The sequence below is a fragment of the Solanum dulcamara genome, chromosome 5 (genome assembly GCF_947179165.1).
Source record: "Solanum dulcamara chromosome 5, daSolDulc1.2, whole genome shotgun sequence".
Lineage (NCBI taxonomy): Eukaryota > Viridiplantae > Streptophyta > Magnoliopsida > Solanales > Solanaceae > Solanum > Solanum dulcamara.
Window position 1 is genome coordinate 56054088 of NC_077241.1, and position 18093 is coordinate 56072180.

Below are 18093 nucleotides of genomic sequence, written 5' to 3' on the forward strand. Positions count from 1 at the left end.
AAAATAAACAATCAAGTGGTTAAAACACAACTGATGCTCGCTAAATCAAAAAGGCAAGTCGCCTAATGAAGAAAGGCGAGCTAAGTCAAACTAGATAAACACAGAAAACCAAAGGGGTAGATCAATAGAAGAGATTACGGAATATTTGGTGAGCAGCCGAACATCATCGATGGGCGGGGTCAACTCGCCTAAAATGATAGAAAGATTTTAGCCTAAAATTCAATTTGGCATATAAAAGGGCGAGTGATGGTCAAGAATGGCGAGTTGCATAGGCATGTCGGCGAGCCATTAAAAACTCGTTGAAATGTTCAAAGAGAACTGGCATATGAAATCAAAAAGGGAGAGTGATCTCTTTCTTTTGCGATTCGCCAAATACCTAGGCGAACTAGTTTGAGCTCACAAAATGATCCATAACTAAAAATTTTAAAATTTCCGAGCAACATTCTCCCCACACAAGCATTTTAACCATACCCAAATACATTTTTCATGAAAATTAAGGAACCCCCCCCCTCCCATTACCCAACAGTATACTACCTCTAATTCCCTTTGAAACTAAGCATTGCACCATGAATCTAACAAAGTTTTCCCTTAAGAATGACGTCACCCATCTATCATTGGGCAAATCAGGAACTCACGGAGTTGGGGTTACTCAGACTTCACCCCCAAATAGGCTATTAAACCAACGCCCTAGCATTTAACCTTGAAAGATCCCAGTATATAATTCATGTGAAAGGTACCAATATGGTTCTCAACTAATAAGCAATTTCATATTTTGAACAATCATGGCAACAACAACCTTATATCCACATGTCCAGTCAACATACAGTTAGAAACATCTAAGTCATTCAAAGTATTAACACAATAATAAATGCAATAAACAACATGAACTAAGGAAAACACCTGGAAAATTGCTAAAATGAGGAATAAGATAAAGGCAATTGAGAAAACAAGTTTAATCCACATAGATACACAAAGATTGACAATCAAACAAAAGAAATTCTTCTAAAATAAGGGAAATAGGGGAGGTGAATAGTGTAGAAAGATTAAGAAGCGAAATTTGAAGATTTAAAAGTAATAATTCTAGGTGGTCGTTCAGGTCAGCGAGAAGTAACTAATATCGCCAAACGAATCGACGAGTCACCAATCAAACCAGTGCTTGCTGAGTGTGTCGAGCCCCTTAGGCTCCTGGTTGAGTGAGTTGGCAAGGACGATGGAGCCCACCAAAATGAGTAGGTGGGTCATCAAATGGTGTATCAGTTCACCTATAGTTCCAAAACACCTGGACTTTTAAGATCATTCAGAGAGCAGAATGGCGAGCTAAAGTAGGCTCACTTTATTTGGTCGGCGAGTCACCAAATTGAACTATGGCTCGCCTAAATGTTCAGAACCTCCATGGATAATTTTCCCATTTTGACTCCTAAAAATAGATCCCCAATGGGCTCGCCTACCAGGTTCGTCGACTTACCAATTAGGCTCTATTACTCGCCAACTGAGACACTTCGATTGAGTCCAACTTTAACCTACACAATGAACACACAATTATTGAAAACACTAAAACTTGGGTTGCCTCCCAAGAAGTGCCTTAGTTAACGTCGGGGCATGATGTGGACATGCATTTAAGTATCGTTCAAATACACTACTTCAATTATTCCGAGACTAGGGTCGTCACCAAGATACAACTTAAGACGCTGCCTATTAATTTTGAAAATTGACATGTCTTTGTATTCTATCTCAATAGCACCATTTTCAAACACACGAACGACTTTAAAAGGCCCAGACCATTTAGTCTTCAATTTCCTGGGAAATAATAGGAGACGGGAGTTGACAAGCAATATGAATCACCTACTCTAAAATCTCAATTCAAAATGTGAGCATCATTTCATTTCTTCATCCTTGCCTTGTAGATAGCTAAACTTTCATAAGCTCGGAGCCTGAAGAGCGTGAAGTTGGTCCACTCGATATTTGGATGTCGACTCCTAGTTCAAGTTCATACTTTTCAAGGCCCATACAACTTTATATTCCAGTTCAACCGGCAAGTGACATGCTTTTCCAAACACCAATTGGTATGAGGACATTCCTACCGGTGTCTTGTCAGCAGTTCGATAGGCCCATAAGGCATCCTCCAACTTTTGGAACTAATTCAATCTATTGTTGTTCACCATCTTGGACAAGATCGCGTTAATCTCCCGATTAGTTACTTCAACTTACCCATTTGTTTGCGGATGGTAGGATATGGAAACCTTGTGAGAAACACCATACTTTCTCAATAGGGAAGTGAACATGTGATTGCAAAAATGATATCCCCTATCACTAATGATAGAACGGGGGTTACCAAATCTTGTGAAGATGTATCTCTTGAGAAATTGAACCACGCTTTGGCCCTCATTATTAGGTAAGGTCAACACCTCTACCCACTTTAACAAATAATCAACATCCATGAGAAAATACTTGTTCCTATACAAACTCAAAAAAGGGCCCATAAAGTTGATACCCAACACATCGAATAATTCAACTTCCCAAATTGGGTTAAAAGGCAACTCATGCTGTCTAGACACTCTGCCTTTCCTTTTACACTGATCACAATTTTTCACAAACACATTGGTGTCATGATATAAGGAAGGCTAATAGTATCCACTTTGCAAGACCTTAGCGGTAGTCCTGATCCCACTATAGTGACCACCAACTAGTGAAGAATGACAAGCATTAAAGATCGCTTCACTTTCCATCTCTAGAACACATCGACGGATCATGTGATCTGCACATTCTCTGAACAAATAAGGTTTATCCTAATAGTATTTTTTTGAATTGAACAGGAACAATTTTCGTTGGCAAGAACTCAAATTATTTGGGCTGATCCCACATGTAACGAAATTGGCAAAATCTTCATACCATAGGAGTGAAGTATGGTAAATTATCATTACCGATTCATTCGGAAAGGCTTCCTTGATCTCTTGGTCTCCAGACATAATCACTTCCGATTCGACTCTTGATAAATAATTGGCTACTTGATTTTCACAATCTTTCCGATCTTTCACTTTAAAGTCGAATTCTTGCAACAACAACACCCAACGTATCAACAAAGGTTTAGCATCTTTCTTTTCCATTAAATAACGGATTGCAACATGATCGGTATGAACCATTACCTTCGTACCCAAGAGATAAGCATAAAACTTTTCAATAACAGTATAGTTCTTTTGGGCTACATTCAACATCTTGCTAGCATAGTAGATGGGGTAGAATAAATTTTCTTTTTAGTGGCCAAGAACAACCCCCAATGCTACAACAATTGGATCACACATAAGTTTAAAAGAAATATTCCAATATGGAGCCACAATAATAGGAGCTGAAATAAGCTTCTTTTTCAAGCACAAGAAGGCCTTCATGCAAGTGTCATCAAATCGAACACACTATCTTTCTTAAGCAATTTGCATAACAGATAAGCCACTTTAGAGAAATCCTTGATGAACCTTCGATAAAACCTGGCATGTACCAAAAAGCTCCGGATACCCTTTACCGATATAGGAGGAGGCATAATCACTTCCACTTTCGCTTGGTCTACTTGAATACCATGTCCTAAAATTTTGTTTCCCAATACAATATCTTCTTTTACAATAAAGTGTCACTTCTCCCAACTCAACATGAGGTTAGTTTCGACACATCTTTTCAACACTTAACTAAGATGATCAAGGCATGCATCAATGTGTCCCCCACCACCGAGAAATTATCCATAAAAACTTCCATGGTATCTTCTACCATGTAGGCAAAAATAGATAACATAAACCTTTGAAAAGTTATGGGGGCATTGCAAAATCCGAAAGGCATCCTCCTAAAAGTAAAAGTACCATATGGTCACATGAAAGTTGTCTTCTCTTGTTCCTCATAGGCAATAAAATTTGATTATACCCGGAGTATCCATCTAAAAAGAAATGCCAACCCCTACCTGCAAGATGATCCAACATTTGGTCCATGAATGACATAGGGAAATGGTCTTTCTCCGTGCAAGCATTCAGCTTCCGATAATCTATGCACACTCTCCAATCAGTAATGGGTCGCATCGAGACAAGCTCATTATTTTTCATTTGGCACGACAGTCATGCCACCCTTCTTAGGAATACATTGCAGCGGGCTCACCCATTTACTATAGGCAATAGGATATACAACACATGAATCAAGCCACTTGATTATTTCTTTCTTCATCACTTCTTGCATTAAAGGGTTTAATCTCCTTGGGTGCTTGATGCTAGGCTTGTTATCGGTGGTCAGCTGAATCTTTTGTGTACACACACCGGGATGAATGCCTACAATATCGGTAATTGTCCACCCAATAGCTTTGATAAATTTTCCTAACACACTCACTAAGGCATGCACTTATTCCTAGACTAAATTAACGGCTATTATGACGGATAGAGTGAAATTTTCCCCCAAGAACACATACTTAACATGAGATGAAAGTACATTAAGTCAAGCTTGGGTGGTTCATCTATCGAAGGATTAGCGGGTGGTAAGTCCCTATTTTTTCAGATCAATCTCTAACCGCATAGGGTTTTGGGGGTATGAACCAATACCCGTAAGTGCTGCTACCACTTCATCATAGTTAGGGATTTCTTCCCCATCATAGTTCAGCAACACCACCGCTAATGATTCCCCAACATTAGAAACTTCTTGCATACTTTCCACAGTTTCATCTACAACATCGATCACTGAGATGACAAAAAGATCACTAGGTTGTTTCATCGACTTAAAACATTAAAAGTGACTTCCTCACCATTAACCTACAATTTTAATTCACCACTCTCTACATCAACCAAAGATCGTCAGGTAGCCAAGAATGGCCAACCAAGAATAATGGGTACTTCCGCATTAATTTCACAATCAAGAATCACAAAATCCTCGAGGAAGATAAATTTGTCAACCTTAACCAAGATATCATAGATTATACCAATGGGATGCTTAATTATTCTATCATCCATGAGTAACCGTATAGTTGTTGGTTTAGGTTCACCCAACCCGAGCTACTTGAAAATGGCATAGGGCATCAAATTTATGCTTGCAACCAAATCACAAAGTGTCTTGGCGAATTGGTACATCCCTATAGTGCATGGAATTATGAACACTCCGGGATCATTCTTTTTCACCATGATATTGCTTGACATAATTGCACTATAGCTGTGAACACTTTGATAGTTTCAAAGTCCATATTATACTTTTTCATCACAAGCTCCTTCATGAACTTAGCATACCCGGGCATCTCATATAAAGCTTCAATCAAGGGTAAATTTATTGAGAGTGTCTTGAACACCGAGAGGAACTTTTAAAACTTGATGTCCTCATATTTCCATTGCAAACGTTGAGGCAAAGGAAGTTTCACTTTTTGAAGCAGCTTTGTAGGAACCACCGGTGGGAAAACACCCATATTAGACTTAGGAGATGCACCGGAATCAATCTCCATCGGTGCATCTTTCACTTGATTGGAATGATCATTATTGAGTTCTTCAGCTAGCTCATCACTTTCGAACACTTTGGTCTTCCCTTTGGCTAAACTTATAGCTTCGTTAGTTGGCACATCCTCACTAAGCACTTTACCACTTCTTGTCAAAATAGCCATGCATTACGCGTTGTCATTCTTAGGATTAGCAGTGTTATTACTTGGGAGACCTCCTTTTAGTATTGGGTTAAGATGAGCTTAGATTTGACTCATTTGAGCTTTCAATTGCCTAATTAACACTGAATACGAGGTGACCATCTAATTTAAAGAAGATAAATCAGATTTCATCTCTTTCAACACCTTATCTGACCCTTGGACTTTGTTCAAAATTATAGCAAGCATCACTTCCATACAAAAAACTTTCCAGGTCAGCACTCACCTCCATAGGCTTTTGATGAGGAGGAACATATCTCTCACAATCACCATGACCATCTCTCCAAACATTTCCTCTATCACGGCAGTCCTTATCTCTCCAACCAATGTCGAGCTCTTTGTTCCAACCTTAGTTACCACCCATCTTTGAAAGGTCGATCGAGAATCCCCCGACTAATTTGCTAAATATTTCTCCTCTTTATTATATATGGCATCAAATTTGGCATCTTTTGGCTTTGCTCCAACATTTGCATCCACCGCATTCACCATTTTGTAACCTCTCCCCCATAACATGTTTTGATAGAAAATCTAGTTGGGTCATCATTTTAGCCATATTTTCATCCTTTGCATGATCCTTCTCAAGTTTCTCTTTAGCCATCCCAACATGGAGAGGAGATATGTGATCTTCTTGGGTATGCCAAGCACAATTAATCTTTGTCATTTTGTCAAGCAGAGCTGCGACATTGGTAAAAAGTTGGCACATAAGACCACCCCTAAAAGCTAATATACTATCCTCTTGTTTACCGTATCAAGACTACGGTAAAAGTACTGTAATAGCATATTGTCAGCAGCCCGTGTGTTGGACATTACAGCAGCAACTTCTGAAATCTGAACCACATTTCAAGTAATGGTTCTCCATCAATCCTTTTGAAGTTCTAAATATTGTCCCTAAGCTTCAACATCTTGGAGGGTTGGAAGAAACTACTCATAGAATACTGCAGTGATCTCATCCCATGAGGTAATCAAATCCCTTGGTAATTCTGCTAGCTATTTGGTTACCTCTCCCATAAGAGAAAAAGGGAACAACCGTAATCGGATAGACTCTTGCAATATGTTTTTAAATGAAAAGGGGCTACTAATGTGATCATAAGGATCCTCGTAAATGGGGCCTCCAAAGAGCCCTTTTATTTGCAACTGCTACAACATACTACCAGTGACATGAAAGATAATGTTACCCACAGTAAGGGTAATCTTATAGATCCAGCGTTACCCATTTGATCAATATTCATATCGTGCAAATTTTCAATGTCTTCATTCATATTTGTAGCATTACTTCCATTAACACTCATTTCTTCACCTATCAAAGAGAAAAAAAACAATAGTCAAATAGTCCTACTACAAATAACTAGATCACAAACCACTTCACTAAAAGAAATCTAATCACCGTTCCCTAGCAACGAAGAAACTATACTTTTTACAATTTAGAGTGTAGGCGATCGCTAGCAATAAAAGCCTAACGTGTGAGGTCGGGGTCGAATCCCACAAGGAATGGTTAAGAGTAGACTTCAATTATGAAGTAAGAACATGCTCTAGAATTTTGTAGCAAAAAAATAAGTAAATTGCAACATAAATTAAATCTGTAAATTTCATTATCAAAATTTTGAGAGTTATCAAGAATTGATATTAGAACGATTTCAACAATTTGAATTGTAACAAGTTAACAAAGGCTTCTAGGGGAGGTGCAAAGTAAAATTAAGATTCTAATAAGGGCAAATGTACAACTCAAAATCATTAATTCTCAATGGATAGGCAAAGGTTAATCAATCTCATGAAATAACATCTGTTCATTGCTATTTGTTTCTACATGCCAACACTTTTGAGCCTAAACATGCAATGTAGCAAAACTAACCCAATCCTTAGAGAACCCTCCTCTCGAGATAGAGATTACAATTGATAAACATAAATCAACGACTATTTGATAATTTTATCACTTCACATCACTATTTCTAGCTAATAAAGAAGATCTAACATAGAAATATATTTTCAACCATATTTCATAATTGATTCCACACCAAATTAACAAAACGCATTTCAAATTAATAATTGATAAGCTGTAACAAAAACTCAAATGTAGAACAACAATCTAAATTATTAGCATGCCCTTAGAAGTAGGGGATTTAGCCACACATAACAGAAATTAAAGAAATTATACCAAAGTAATTATCATCTATTTGATTCAGCAAAGTTTGAAATTCAAAATACAAAGCCCAAAGCTAAGATCTCTAAAACAAATTCAAAACCCCAAGATAGCTTCAAGGTTCTTGTCTATGAGTCTTAGTAGTCCAAAAACCTCCCTCATTTGCCTTTGGAAATTCTATTTATACGAGTACAAAACGTCGGGCAAAATTGTCACTTAGAACTACTTCAATGAGGTTAGTCAGGCTCGCTGAAGTGGTCGGCGTATTGCCGACTTGATCATTGCCTCACCAATTGGAGATTTTCTCCTTCAGTCCATAATCTCGGGTTAGGCGAGCTCGATCTCTCTCACAAAAAAGTTCAGAAAGTCGCCATTTTTGCCTCTCACATAGGTCTTTAGTCGCTTTCTTTCCCTAAGGCTCTGTTGTTTTAGGCGAGCATAGATTTTCTCGCCTTCACCATCCGCGAGTCGTCATATTGATTCACCTCTCACTTTTCTATGATTCTCTCAAACTGTTTCTTCCGATGATATTAGGTTATTGTGATGCAACTCACCCAAATCAATTCGGCGTATCGCCAAATTTTTCTTTCTCTCGCCAAATTTTTCAACCTTTAGCCCTTGATTTTTGATGAGATGAGTGAGCTAGTGAGGCTTTGGCAACTTGTAAAGAGCTCTTTGCGTGCTTCATCCTCTATTTCACCCAATTTTATCCTTTTTTTACTTTTTTTCTTCGATGTTTAACTCATGATTGATCCTCAACACCTTTTGTAACACCCCAAAAATTTCTACATCGAGACTTAAACCATTTTTCATATGTGTATAGGATCAAACTCGATGACTTTAAGTTGTATTTATGAATTAGGATTAATTCCTAAGTATTTAAAGTGTATTATATGAGTTTTAGGGTTATAAGGGATTTCTAACATCAAGCCAAGTCCAAAGAATTTCCATCGGCTAAGTTTTCCTACGAGTTTGAAATAGGGTCAACTTCAAATGCTCATATCTCATAGCACATAACTAATTAGGTATCTCATTATCTATCCATTTAAATGTACTTAAGTCTTCTTTCTAATGCCACCAAATTTTCCTCATTCCGAGTTTGGAGTAAAAAGTTATGACCATTTTACTATAGACTATCACTGCAGCGATTTCAGGCTTGGCACGGCCCAGTAACGCGCTAGAAATCAGCTGCAGTAGTTTTGACTCTGGCGCGGCATGCCACTATCGCACTTTCAGGGTTCTGAACTCATTTTTTAGATTTTTTTGATGAAGGACATCTTGAACAATTACCTAAACAAATATATACGAACCTGGATGGGTTCTGGGGTTATTTTTGCATTTTTTTGCCTCTCCAAAACCCTAAACTTCATCCTCTTCTCTCTCAAATCATCTCCAACAAATTTGCTCTCAAACTCAAGGATTCAATCTTCCTATTGGAGACCTAACATCAAGACTTCTCCAATTCTTCTACAAGTTTCTCTAAGGTATGTGGGTTTTCATCCATGGGTTCTTCCACCCATATAGCCCAAATATTTTTTTAACTTAGTATTTAAATTTTAAATGATGAAATCCTATGGGCTTTTACATGATGGTTCCAAATGCATAGATTATGGTATATTTTAAGATTATTTACTCATATATATATATATATATATATATATATATATATATATATATATATATATATATATATTGACTCTCAATTTCAAGTGATGAGTTTTATGGATTTTCATACAATGATTCCAAATGTATAAATTCTTAAATATTTGAAGTTTATTTACCTATATTGACTTATGTTGATTCTTATTTACATGGAATAGATGATTTATCAAGGTCCTTATATGAAGGCTTGAAAGTAGTTTTAAATTATATTGGTGGGTTGTTTTAAGATGTGTAAATGATGTATTCATTTACTCGCATACATGTTAGCATTGATTTAAATGACTTAAAAGTTGATTGATTTGAACCCACCTATTTTTGACTCTATTTTCACTAAAGTATGACTTGAAGTTTATGGACTCCAATTAAATATTTAAAAAAGATAATGACTATGGTCATGGGAGTCTTTTCAATGAAAGAATGTATGGCTGTGAAAAGTGTCCCACCTAGTTTTACTATGTTTGGATGAGTTTGAAATGACAATTTTGACTCCAAAATGAATGATATGAAGTAAGTATTTATGAAATGGGAGTCTTATGATTGATTGAATGATGAAAGGGCTTCTTATCCAAAGTAAGGTTTCAATATTAAAGGACAATTCTCGCATTGAATCAAATGAAAGGTGTTAATGAGTTATTCCATTGAATGATGATTTTATGTTAAAGTTATAAAAATGCTTATGTTATTATGATAGTTAAATGTTATTCTGTTAAGAGCTTACCTAGCACCGAGCTAGACTAGGGGCAAATACCCATGTCCTAGATCTACGTGCTTGAGTAGGTATAAAGGAGATAGAGGCGAATACCAAGAGGTGAGTACCTGAAATATCAAGTCTTGGAGGTGAGTACACGAGTCTAAGAACTAGGGGTGAGTACCCAGTTCACACAATAACTTAGTAGATCCACTTAGGCATGACGGAGTCTACCTTGGCAAGTAGTCTCCCCCTTTTCCTTCGATGTAGGGGTAACATCGGGACTTTATGTTATAGTTCACATGGTTTATGTCGGTTAACGGTCTCTCTCACAAAGGTACAAGGTCCCTCTTCCAATTTTTAAGATATAACATATGATATCTACTATATCTAGCATAAAGTAAAGTATGTGCTTTTACAAAGTTTAAAGATTTCCTTCTAACAGTTTATGGTATACTTATTTATGATTCATGGTACTTTGCAAGTATATGGTTTCTTATAATGACTCGTGATTACCTTTATAATGTTTAAGTTTCTTTTATGATTCAGGATGGTTTCTATATTTCATTGACTAAGCTTCATAACTCTAAATGGTATTTCAAATGATTGCAAGGTTCTAGTATGGTCCATTGCATCACCTTATTGTATAATGATTTATTTCATTGCATTCTCACATACTTAGTGCATTCCAAGTACAAACGCATACTTTTGCTTACATGATATCACCATGTAGGGACCGACATTGCTCTACATTCTCCTCTACATGGCTAGTTTGATCGTTGAAGGCTACTTAGTTGGTGAGTTCCCATGTTCCGAGAACAACATTCCATTTCCCTTTCTTACTATTTACATGTATAGACTTTCAGTTATCTTATGGTTCTTTTGGATACTTATCATGAGGGTGAGCTAGGGACATGTCTTAGTTCCTTCCAAGTCTAAAGAATAGATGTATTATTGGACAAATAGATGATGTTTAATGTTGCCTATGATTTCTATTAAATATTATCTCCCTTAGTCCCGTTACCCCTTTTTCTTCCGTGATTTATTGTATGTCATTACCTATGAAAAGCTTAATGAATGCTAAGAGGCTTGGGTGAGGTACCTCTAGGTGTCTCATTTGTCGGGTCACGTCTAGGCCCTAGGCTTGGGTCGTGACACCTTTCACCTGCAAATGATCACTCTGAAGTCAGTTTTGGACACAAAAAAGGCAAAGAGGACATAATTTCTTGCGTTTTGAGCTATAAATGAATCCAAATTCCCGACTCATCAGAAGGTGACCTTAGATCCGAAGGGCATTTTGAGGATTGAGGATCGTATCTGTATTTCTAGAGTTGGAGATCTAGTCAAGCTTATCTTTGAGGAGGATAATTTTCTAGATATTCCATTTATCCCAATGTGGCGAAGATGTATTGCAACCTAAAATAGCATTACTGGTGGTGTGGGATGAAGCAGGACATTATAGCTTTTGTGGCTAGGTGCTTGTACTATCACCAGGTAAAGTTTGAGCATCAGAGGCCAGGTGGTTTGACCCAGTAGCTACCCATTCCAGAGTGGAAGTGGGATCGGATAGCTATGGACTTTGTAGTGGGTTTACCATGTACCTCCCAAGGTTTTGATTCTATTTGGGTCATCATAGATTGATTGACCAAGTCTGCTCACTTTTTACCAATCTAGACTACCTACACTTCACAGAAGTTAGCTCAGATTTATACACAGGAGGTAGTAAAATTGCATGGGGTGCCAGTATCTATCATTTCAGACCGTGGTACTCAATTTATTTTGCATTTTTGGGGTTTATACAAAAGGAGTTGGGTACCCAAACTAGCTCAGCACAACTTTCCACCCTCAGATCAATGGCCAATTAAAGAGGACTATTCAGGTCTTAGAGAACATGCTACGGGCCTGTGTTATTGATTTTGAAGGTCAGTGGTATCATTCATTGGCTTTGGTAGAGTTTGCATATAATAATAGCTACCATTCAAGCATCAAGATGGCACCCTTTAAAGGCAATGTAGTGTAGGAGATATCGCTCCCAGTGGGCTGGTTTGATACCTTTGAGGTTAGGCTTTGGGGCACTGATTTGTTACATGAGTTGATGGACAGAGTTCATATGATTCAGGAGAGGCTCCGCACTACCCAAAGTAAGTAGAAAAGTTATACTGATCGGAGGGTACGACCTTTGGAGTTCATGGTTGGAGATCGGGTATTCTTGTGAGTGTCACCCATGAAGGGCGTGATGAGATTCGGGGGGAGGGGTAAGCTTAGCCCTAGGTTTATTGGCCCTTTTGAGATCTTGGAAAGGGTAGGGGAGGTAGTTTATGAGTTGGCCTTGCCCCCAACACTATCAGGTATTCACTCTGTTTTCTATGTTTCTATGCTACGGCAATACATTCGAGATGAGTCTCACGTGCTTCAGTAGGATTCAGTTCAGTTTGATAAGTCCTTGGCCTTTGAGGTGGAGCTTGTGGCAATTTTGGATAGACAGGTTAGGAAGTTAAGGTATGAGGAGATTCCATTGGTGAAAGTCCAATGGAGGCATCATCCGATCGAGGAGGCTACTTGGGAGACCGAGCTGGACATGCGAACATGATATCCTCACCTTTTTGATCCACCAGGTACCCTTTTTCCTTGAATTTCTAGGAAAGAAAGTCCTTTTAGTAGTGGATGTTGTAATGACCTCCAAGGTTATTTTTATGCTTTTGCATATTTTTACCATTTTCCCCTTTACCGTAGCTTCTTTACAGCTCATATGTGATGTTGGGATGGGTGACACGCTTCCCAAAATGTCCGATTGAGTTTTGAGGTGGTTTGTCCATTTTTGAGGCTTAAGGTTTGAAAGAGTTGACTTTAGTCAACATCCATAGATTCGGGCATCGTTTGAGAATTTCGATGGCTCTATCAGCTCCGAAAGGTCCATTTTAGTCTAGAAGGAAGGTTGGTTTGGGTTTTGGAGTCTTCGTTTTGAGTTTAGGTGGTTTTGCCGTTTTAACTTTAAATTTTGTCCAAGGGTTGACCTTAGTCAACATTTTGAGTAAACGCACTTGGATGAAAGTTCTGTCCCTGCGGTTAGCTCCGAAATGCCAATTTTGATCTAGAACGACCTTTGGTTCGGTCCCAATATGATCGGAATGAGTTTTGGCCATTTGTGCATTTTAAATGTTTTCTTTGAAATCTTTGACTGGGAGTCAACATTCCATCGAAACGACCTCCATTGGGAAATTTGTCGATTTCTTTGAGTCTGGAATGCCATTTCTAATTTAGTAGCATAGTTCATTTGTGTCAATGAGATTTCGAACGAGTTTCGAGCCACGTTGAGGGACTTGTTTTTCCTTAGTGAAAATGCACCAGCACAACTTCTAGTGCACATAAAATTTACTCTCCACATTCGCGGGACCCTAACCACATTCACAGAGGTCAAGCTCTTTGTTCTTCACGGGCGCAGGCCTAAGGTCGCGTTTGCCGAGGTTTAATTGGTTGTTTTACGCATTCGCAAAGGCCAATGGGGGGCCTGGTAGTGAGGTCTTTTAAGACCCATTGCCAGCCCTTTTCTCCTCATTTCCAAAACATCAAACACATTTTTGGGAGCAAATCTTGACCATTTTTTATCATTCTTATTTCATTGCAGTGGGGATTTTTGTGGGAATATTCCAGAACCCTTTCTCATCCTAAAAATTTTGTAGGTTTTAGGTAAATTTCGTTGTTTCTTGCATCTTTGAACTATTATAGGGCTTGAATTTGGTGGGGTTGTTTGAGCTTTTTCGGTGCTCGGAATATGCCCATTTTTAGAGTACAAGTTCCTTGAGTTATTTGGGACCTTGTGATGGAGTTGATTTTTTCGGTTTTCTGCATGGGTCCCAATGTCAAATTTTGACCCAATTTTAGTTCCATTTTTAATTATAGCAACATGAATATCGTTGGCCTTATTTTGATGTGTTCTTCGATAATTTGATAGAGTGGCATCATTTGTAGGCGACCCGGAAAGAAAAGACTAAAGTTTAGCATTTCAGGTGCGGTTCCGACTTTGAGGTAGGTTATGGATTACTCTTATTAGACTTGGTTTAGTTAGAATCGGTATATTTTGAGTAGTAATGCATTCTTAGGGTGGTGATTTAAGTGTTGATATCCTATTGATAAATTTGGAATCGATGATCATCGTTAGTGACTAGTTGGGTTTTAATTATTGAATTCTTAGTTTAGGTGATATCTTGACTTGTTTACATCGCTTAGAGTCATTAGAACTTGCTCCTAGGTGATTTGAACTTAGGATGCCGCTTGGTTGACTTGTATGGTTTCTATTGGTCACTTAATATGATTTTTGGCTTATGCTTATGCCTTGGTTGCTTATGATATTGAAATGTTGAGTCCGAAGGCGTGCTTTCAGTACACCGGAGTCCCAGGTGACTGTCATATGATTTTTGACATACTAATTGCGTTATTTACCTCGCCGATGTTAAAAGCCCTGTTTAAAACAAAGAGTAAAAGATGATAATAGGACTTTGGTTGATGAATAAATAGGAAGGATTTAAGAAAATTCATAGTTGATGAGCTCAAGGTATGATTTTGGGCAGCCCTTTTATTGATTTTGGCTACACTTTATTTAATGTGATAAGCTCAAGGTGAGAATTTTGAGCGGCCCATTGATACATATTTTGAGTTATTATTTTGATGTTGATGAGCTCGAGGTATGATTCCGAGTGCCCCATTATTTGATGAGCTCAAGGGTTATTCTGGATGCTTTATGATACTCTTAGAGGATATTGAACCTTAACTATGAGTTACAATTTGTGCATTTTCACGGTATTTTATCAATTGAGATTATTAATGTGATTACATGATTGGTTGGACTTACTTGATTTTCGTAAGATCATTCCCGTACACTCTTTTTCCGTATCTGTAGTTTATGCTCCTCTCTTATTGTTATTAGTATCATCGTACTGCTTATTATATATTTATTTTTTCTAAGCTCGATCGACCTATGATGCCTACTGAGTATCCGATGTTTTGGTACTCATATTGCACTTCTGCATCTTTTTTATGCAACTTTCAATTCGAGCCACCCTCAGTATGTGCCTGATCATCCTTAGCGGTGCCAGATTCGAATTGTGGTGAGCTTCCGGCATTCAGAGGCTTACTACTTTTCCTCTTTTGTACAGACTTACACATGTACTTTTGGATAGTCAGATCTGTATTGTATATTTTTACTTTGTCAGCTTTTGTACTCAGTAGCTCCTATATAGGTGACACCGGGTCCAGAGTTTGTTCTAGTGTCAGTTCATCATTTGTTTTGGCCATTATCAGGCTTTTTGTATATTTTGTATCGTATTTACATATCTATACCTTAGCCCGACTTTTCTTTTGTTATACTCTCTTTTTGCTTCTGTTTTCTTATGTTATAAATTATTTAATTAGATTGAGATTTGACTTTCATTTGACTTAGGTTTGGCTTGCCTACTCGGGGGTTATAGTAGGCGTCATCATGGCCCGGATTCGAATTGTGACATTTGAAATGTGACAAAACAGCCACAATTATATATGAAGATAATGCAGCATGCATAACACAACTGAAGGGAGGATTCATCAAAGGAGATAGAACAAAGCACATTTCGCCAAAGCTTTTCTATACACATAAGCTCCAAAAGAATGGTAATATCAACGTGCAACAAATTCGTTCGAGTGAAAATGTAACTGATTTATTCACCAAATCTCTACCAACTGCAACTTTCAAGAAGATGGTGCACAAGCTTGGAATGTGAAGATTCAATTCTTTGGATTGATGTTCTCATCAGGGGGAGTTAATACGCGTTGTACTCGTTTTCCTTAATGAGGTTTTGTCCCACTGGATTTTCCTTATAAAGTTTTTAATAAGGCAGCAAGCAATGCGCATTAGAATGACTATATATATTTGTTCTTTCACTAGAATTTTTACTTTATATGGACATTCAAGGAGAAGTGCTGTAAATAATTATGAATGTCCATTATACCCTTTTTATGCATATAAAAAGCATTGTAATGTTGATAGAAAATACACACAAAAACTAATGAAAACAAAATTTCCTACTTCATTTCTCTTTACTATTTCCTCTCTTTCTTGATTTTCTTTTGTGATACTAACTCAATTTTAGTATTTAATCATTATTTTATAACAACCTACCCTTTTCCCTATTTTCTAACAAAAACGTTTTCTAAAAAAAGGCCGAAGGCGTCCCGATAAAGACACTTCTATGGTGTTACGTTTCCTCTCGGGTTTACGACAAAATAAATACATTCCTTCCACGTGTATTTCATGGCTTTATTATGAATCTTATCCTAAATGTCTATCTCTATGGTGCTGTTGTTTTGGCATATTTGTACCTAATAATTATCTTCATAACAAAAAGAACAAAAATTGTTAGCTGTACAATTTCTTTCGGATAACCTACCATAAAAAGTTGTGTAATTGCACTTTGGATCCTTTTATCTTTTTTTAAATCAAAGAAAATTTAAATGTTATTTTTTATACTTGAAGTTACTCAGGTTTGAATAATAAATATTTCCCCAAGTAAAACCTGTTATAAAATTGAGCAGATATAGATGTTTTGTGTCAGTTATCTTTTAAGAGCATTTCGAAATTGGCACAAATTGTAAAAGTTGATGAGAAAAAAGTTTCCAACTTAATTACATTAGTGCTAATGAGCTAGCAGCTAGCTTGGACACCTTTATGAACATTCCAACCTAAGCTTCAAGTATTCAACCGATAATCTTATTTAGAGATGGTAAAATTAGTCCATTAAAATATAATTTGTTTAAATTTAAGTGTATTTGTTGATTTGTCTATTTATTAACTCAATCCAATTCATTTTAGCTCATTAAAAAAATGAATTGATAGGTAGTCCAATTGATTCATGAAAAATCTTGTCAAAATATTTTCAAAATGACATTTTCTTTATTTGAGCCAAATTCAACCCAAGTATTTATTAACTCATTTCATATTGTCAACACGGATTATGCCTTGCATGAAATACTCATATCATGGACGTCTATCGGTGATCTTCCAATCTAGGAATTTGATTGCAAACCTTGATGATAATTTTTGGGTCAACGTTGAACAATACTCATACAAGTAACTTGCATAGTAAGAGGCAATCCTACAATGGCATCCTTCTTCTTGGTGTCACTCTTGCATCAAAAGCTATCTTCATCCATGGGTAATGCATGTATCAACCACTCTCGATCAAGTCAAGTTATTGGTCTCACCAAATAGAATAAATGTACTTATGAGATACAAAATTGCTATAGTGACAGAATCATTATCATTATCCGTTCTCCGGTCCTTATTGATAAAACTCTGGATCAAATTTATTTTATTAACATTATTTTACTCTTCACCTATACTATTCGCTTTTTTTTTATTTTTTTTTATGTTAGAATCAAAATTCGTCTGCTCAACAACACAATTTAAATCGATTATGTAGCAAATTTCCTAAGTGTGAATCCTAGTGTAGTCCCATTTAAATGTATCAATCCGGAGAACTATATATCCTCCAAACCTCGCACCATAAAAGACCTTATGAGTAATGCTTGAACAGAACACTCATACATGTCCATGTATGCATCGAAATATGTTGTAGAAAAAAAAAACTCTGTATATGTAAGATACTTCTTCAAGTCCTTTATTATTTTAATTTGTTGTTTGAGTAACGCGGGCACATATATACAACATCATACACACACTAAATATATATATATTTTGAAAATGTATCGGATTTTTGGCTGCAAAATATAATTTTTCAAAATCAAAATAGAATGTATGTGTTTAAGAATGATACAACACCTCTTCCTCCGATTGTTCGATGATATTTTTACCCTTGATACACGAATCAGTATCTTTGACATTTTTATCCTTCCATCCTTGCTACCCGAAGCAATATCTTTGACTTTCCTTGTCTTTTCTACATTGTTTTTCTTTTTTGAACCTTTAAAAGGTTCAAC